Genomic DNA, 6,640 nt, shown 5'->3' with positions numbered 1-6,640 from the left:
ATTATTGAATCTTTTATGCATGCATATTAACTAATATTTGTTTGTTAACTCTTGCTTCCAACAGGTCAATTTCTCTAGCATACATTTTGGCACGCCCAATGGGACCCACTTCATAGGTTCAAACTAATCATCTAACATGTTTTTGAGTTTATGTGTGAGTTTTCAAGCTTGTAGGTTGAAGGCTTGCACTTGGAGATCAAGTTTCATGAGGAGCCTCTAATCGAGCCAAAAAACCCATCATCATGCTTGAAGCACATAAGGGAAGTCTTTTGATATATAACACTCTATGGTTTTTATTTATCTATTTCCAAGTTGTAGGAGTGTATATATGTTGAGTATACCTATTTGTTAATAAAAAAAAAGGGGTTCTATATTTGTTGATAGGTAAATAGGTAAAAACAAAAAAAAGGCGGGGAGGGGGGGGGGTTTTGATTTATTTTGCTTTATTTCATTTATGCTTTTTTTTATCATTTAGTTTAAATAGGGAGGAAAGTTTAAAAAGTGAATTTCAAAAAAAAAATAATTTAAAAAATAAAATAAAACAATGAAAAAAATTTGAAAAATAAATAAAATAAAATAAATTTTCTTAACACTTGGCTTTGCTATAGGTTGGGTACCCACAGGCGCCACCACCGGCTGTGCCCGCAAGCGCCGCCACCCTCCAACACTCCTCTCCCGGCACTGCCCCTCCCTCCTCTCCCGGTGCCACCACTCATCCCCAACTCCACCCTCGATGGCCCTTCCCTTCCTCCCCCACTCAACTACCTAATTATCATCTGCCCATGGCCACAGCTCAAACCCCTCGCCTATTATATGGCCACTCAACCCCTAGTCATGGCTCCTCACCACCTCGTTTGCAACTCGCACCGTCACCCTCCACCTCCAACCTCTTCGTCATTGCCACCATCTCTCCTCCTCTGCTTAGCAACCCTCTATTGCCACTTCCTCCATCGAGCACCCTACAACCCTACCTCTGCGACTTCATGCCTATCCTCCCCTGTGGCCATGCCGAAACTCTCGCCACTCCTCCCTCTTCTTTGCCACTTCTCCCTCCTCTCCGCCTCAACCTGCATCCTAGTGCCACCGCTTAAACCATCCCGCCAGCTCCCTTCACCACCACCGCTCTGCCTCCCTGCAAAACTCTAGTCCATGGCCTCTGTGCCACTACCTCCTTCAACCTCCGCCATTCCTCTGCCTTGCTTAAGCCGCCACAACCCAAACCCTGTGCCCATCCGCCTTGCATTTCAACTTCATCTATTCATCCAACTCTCCATAAAATTAAAAAATAAACAAAAAAACAAAAAACTCAATCATTGTGCAATCAATACTAATTCAATCAATCTAATTTGGCAATCTTGTACATCAATCCGTAATCAATTCATCAATTTGACCCAATCGGCTGATAATCCATTGACCATATTCAAACATTATCATGGGATGAATCCTTCCCAATCTCAGATGTGCATTATGCTTATTGTTAGCTTTTTCATCCTTAATTAATCATCATCAATCAATCCATTAATCGATTTTCAGCTTGACTAGGGGCAAAATGTTGGTTTGCTTTTTGTTTTTTGTGCATGATTGCTTGTTACTTGTATGCATTAGTATTTTTTGCATTTATCATGGTCCTTGCAAACTATTTTCCCCAGGAATCATGGTCTTCGATAGCATGGTTTCATAAAGCATTTGGTTGTATTAGACCCCTTTTTTATCACGTACTTGACACATTGTCATCTTGGTTCCTCATACCTTGGTGCATAGTGTTGAATAAAATATCAAACTTAGGTTGTTCACACCATTGCAGCATAACTTTATCACTCTTATCATTTTCTCACTTCCTTCCATACTCTCGTCCATTTTGAGAGAACATTCATGTTCTCCTGACCCACATGTCCTCTCGAGGGGGCATACCATTTCACCTCGTCATCCTTCCACATCCTTCCATGACTGGGGCATCATGCTACTAGTCTTATCCTCCCATCCACTATATTTTATTCTTCTTTGATATAACATTACTAATGCTATATCAAAGAGGGGCAAAATGTAGACACCTAAAATTGTTCAAATCCCCTTTTCATGACCAATTAAATAAATATTTATTATTTATTTAATTACCCTAACTTTAATTAAATATTTTTGCATTTGTTTAATTATATTCACCTTTTCTTGATTTAAATAAACTAAGGTTTATTTAAATCCTAGCCTTTCCACTTGCATCCTAACCCATTCACTTTCATTAAGTAAAGTACTTCATTTACTTAATTAACCCCTTCTAATCCCACTTGGAATTAAATAGTAAATTTATTCCTATTTGAGCACATGGCTCTTAACTTTAACCCTCACCTAACCTCACTTGGCTAACCTAACCCATCCTTCTAAACCTACCCACTTCTTAATCACACTTACTTTTCCTAATCACTTTGATAATCCACTTTTAATCCTAAGTGTGTGCTCACACATGTGTGAGGAACACTCACACTTCCCACACCCCTCATGGCTTCCATGCCTCTTGTATATGTGTCCTCCTTCACATGAGAGTCAAGTTGTCTCACACAGGTGTGAGAGACCATCGTTCTCACACCTCTTACACTTGTCATTGACCTATCACATCAAAGGTTGCTCACACATGTGTGAGCATCTTTCACCATTTGAATGGTCAAAAACCCTAATCCATATGGAGTCCACTTGGCCTCCACCTCATGGACACCTCATTGATCCTAAGAGATCCTAGCCCTTCATCTTGCATTGAATCTCAGCCATTTGTTTCATCTCATTTCCTATAAAAGGAGAGCCCTCTCCTCATTTAATGAAGCACTATCCAGCCCATTGTTATGTTCCAAGATTTGAGAGCAACCACATCCCAAAACAATGAAATCATCAACCACTTGTTGATTTCATGAGTTTTGCATTAGTGCTATTTTGAGTAGATTAAGCTATTTTGATGTCATGTCTTCATTGTTTACATGTTGTCTTTCATATTTGAGGTTTGTATGAACATGTAAGAATAGACATTAGTTACTTACTATTTTTTCCCTTGTTACATTTTTATGCAATACAAACAGTCATAGCTAAAGAAATGAATCAGTGAAGTATGTTGAACCAAGAGAAATAAAAAAAAAAATTCTTTTAAACAATTTGCACCAAGTATTTCCAAGGGTGCAGAGCTCTCACAATCCAGTTGTGTGCAGTCAATGGATTACAGTTTCACTAGGCTTGCAGTTATGTTCATAATAAGTCCTCTTTGGCATAGAATGCATTGTTGTGAATGTTATTGGCACCAAGTTCTTCAACTTCAACATTTACCTCTACAACCTACATACAAATTTTGAATTATTAATATAACCACCAAAAAGTGTCACTGTACAATACATAATGAGCAAATTATTTTATTTTTCCAAAAATGTTCCAACTGTGGAAGTCTACCACTAAAATATTGACCCCAAAAAATCTAAATATATTTTCAGCCATTAAAACTATTGTTAGTTGAGATGGTACAATCTCTTAGTATAGTAAATGACACAATACCATAAGAAGGGTCCCCAATCCTTCATATACCAAAAAACTATATTCAACAAATAGAACACTCAACCTGATTCGCTACTTCACCAAGTTTGCACTCTATAGCCATGTCCATACGAGAAAAAAAATAGTGTTGGTGCACAGGTGCATATAAACAAGGAGTAATCATTGTTCCATACTTCCTTGTTTGACCTTGTTGTAGTGTCCCTAGACTAAGGATCCCTGTAAGTTTAACTTCTGCTTCTATTTTACCATCCTGCATTTAGAATAATAAAGAGAAATCAGCTCCAAAAATAATAAATTATAAATTACTCATGCAAATACAATAATGAGCATAAAGATTCTATGTTTAATCAAACGAACAAAAACTCTACTTTTTGCAATGTTTGATTAATTTTCTTGCAGACATCAAGGTCAAAACTTGATTGGCACTTTTTTGTCAATTCATCAGTGTTCCTATTAATTACATGTATTAAATACCATTTTAACTTTTGCAATTAGATTATATCATTACAAAGTATGAGCCAAAAAAAGCTAAATTAAATTCTTGCCATCCATTCTCTATCATTTCAACTTTACATTTTTAGGTTTGCAAATTCTAAGTCTTATTGAGAATGCTTGATTCTTATGTCTGAATATCAAAATAGTAGAAACATGAGTGTGAAATAAAAACCTAATAAAAGTTCTAGACTAAACAACATTTGTACCTGATAAAAGTGCCAAAAGAAGCCATATTCATAGTTTGGAACAGTATAGATAAAGGATATTGTTAGATGCCTAGATCTGCAAACTTCTACTAAGCTTGTCCTCCAATCTTGATGTTTCCAAAGAATCCCATGATCTTCCTCATGCAAGTAGATACAATTCTCAATATTTTTGACTCCTCCAATGAAATTTGTGAAGTGTGCATCAAAATATTTGATATAAACCAAACAATCACACCCCTAACACAGGCAATGTTGTTTATCATTAAGAGTTTTTTGTGTTTATTTGAGAAAACATCTAATTTCCCACACCTATTATTAAAAAAATGAATTTATACAAAATTTATAACTCTTGCTACATTTTAGAGCAGATTAAAACAATTTGATACATTATTCATATACTTTTTTGAAATTCTACCTTCTTTAAAGAATGAGCATTTTTACCTGGACCATCCTCTCTAGCATCAAACACATTTTTCCTATAACATGGCTCATTTGGATCCCCATAAAGAACAACCATCTCCACAAAACTTAGCCTTTGGGCAATAGATCTCCGGCCTCTACTACCATCATCATATGCAATAGAGTGAATTACCAACCCCTCCCTTGGGGTAAAACCTACCAAAAATTTCCATTGAATGTGATAGGAGGTACACAATGTTAGCATTGATTTTTTTAATAATTATGACATAATAAATATCATGTATGTTAACACTCAGTCAAAATGAAAGAAGAAAAAAATGCAACCTTCTACCACTCTACATGGAGGCCATTGACATGGAAACTTGGTCCTTTTGATTGCACAATCTGTATAGGCTTGAGATCACTTCGATCCACTCCACGAGTTTCTCCTACAGTATAGTTCCTAAGGGGATCCAAAGGTGGCAAAGGAATTAATTTTCAATCCTCAAACTCTATAACCATCATTTTTTGCATATCAACCAAAACATGTATGCCCTTGACTAGTCGAGCATATCCATTCTCCATTGGGAAATCACTTTCAGTTCTATAGAATATAAGTGGTCTAGCTACCCTTTGGCTTGGGCCACCATCTTCACTATGATATCCAACACACCTGAAAAGATGGTGTCATGGTGATTTAAACAAGTGACATTTATTCAATGGAAGATGCTAAAAATGTGCATTGTAATTAACATATAAGGAAAACATTTACTGTGAACATGAAATTGTAAATAGTGTAGAAAAATAATAGACAACTTACCATGGATCCACCATTACTAGATCCATATCTTGAATACCCCTTGTCTTCATTGCTTCCTTGAATCCATGATTTGATGAATCCATACTACCTGAACAATTTACACCCATGATCTAATAAAACACAAATTCAAAGCTTTGATGAATCTATATTACTTCAAATAGCCACTTCTATGTATATTGTTGATTTGGGAAATGGCTATCTACGATGCATCAAGACATCCATGTCCATACTTCATTGTCAAAAGCATGGATGTCTTGATGCATAGAAAAGACTAGGAAAACCATTACCATTAAATAGATTACCAAACAATTTTTTATCTCATTTGTACTAAAAGCTTAACAATTTCACATCTATCCATTACTTAAAATGAAAAAATAGTAAGTTCTTAAACCCAAGAGTAAAATCTATGAGAATGGATTGGTTTGAGTTATAACTGAGAATTGACCATCTACTACTTCCAAAGAAGCCTAATCTTGTCTTGGTTGCCCAGCTTCAACTTGTATAAAATGGTTGTTTTACCTAATAAAAAAAATAGATCCATGGATTACTAGTTAGCTTCATATATTTTCATACTTAGAATGTACATTTGAGTCGGTATGAGTTAGTTTTACAGTTCATTTATTGTTGAAGAGATTGTTTCTATTCAGAGACTATAAGACAATTAAATCTAGAAATAAATTCTCTTTATATGACAAATTGCAAAAATCTTGTAATCTTTTGACATTCAATGATGTTTAAAACTCTAATATTTCTCTATAAAAATTTCACTCTCTTTCTCAAGATAATCTACAAACAAAGTATCAAATACTTAAAAAAATAATGCACTTGCTCCATCCAAGGCAAGCATCAAAATTTGAACCTCCTTAGTCCCACGAGAAACACAATTAGCAAGTGCCTTGGCAGTTGTGTTGCCCATTATCTCTACTAATGGATTGCTTCTTCTCTTATTCTAAAACTCCTCTGTCACTACATTTTTTTTCTTATATTAGCACTGATTGGGGAACAATGGGGAAACATTTTGTGTAGTGATATTCAAAAAGGAGGATGCATTATTTATTCTCACCTCTTCTGCTTTTTAGAAGAATAGAATACCTACTATCATTTCAAGAAAGAAATGACCAAATCACATGAGTAAATAGGACAAACAGAGTAACCCAAAATAAAAATGAAATAATAACACCATGCAGTGTGACCC

At 35.6% G+C, this 6,640-nt stretch overlaps 1 pseudogene; it reads right to left on the bottom strand.

Moving 5' to 3' along the window:
- Nucleotides 1–3,126: 3,126 nt before the first annotated feature.
- On the bottom strand, nucleotides 3,127–6,361 carry LOC149545278 (spermidine copper dependent amine oxidase 2-like; annotated as a pseudogene).
- Between the last annotated feature and the right edge of the window lie 279 nt (nucleotides 6,362–6,640).

Source organism: Cupressus sempervirens, chromosome 7 (genome assembly GCF_028749045.1).
Source record: "Cupressus sempervirens isolate cs-2001-9-10 chromosome 7, ASM2874904v1, whole genome shotgun sequence".
NCBI lineage: Eukaryota > Viridiplantae > Streptophyta > Pinopsida > Cupressales > Cupressaceae > Cupressus > Cupressus sempervirens.
This window is presented reverse-complemented; position numbering and strand designations above follow the sequence as displayed.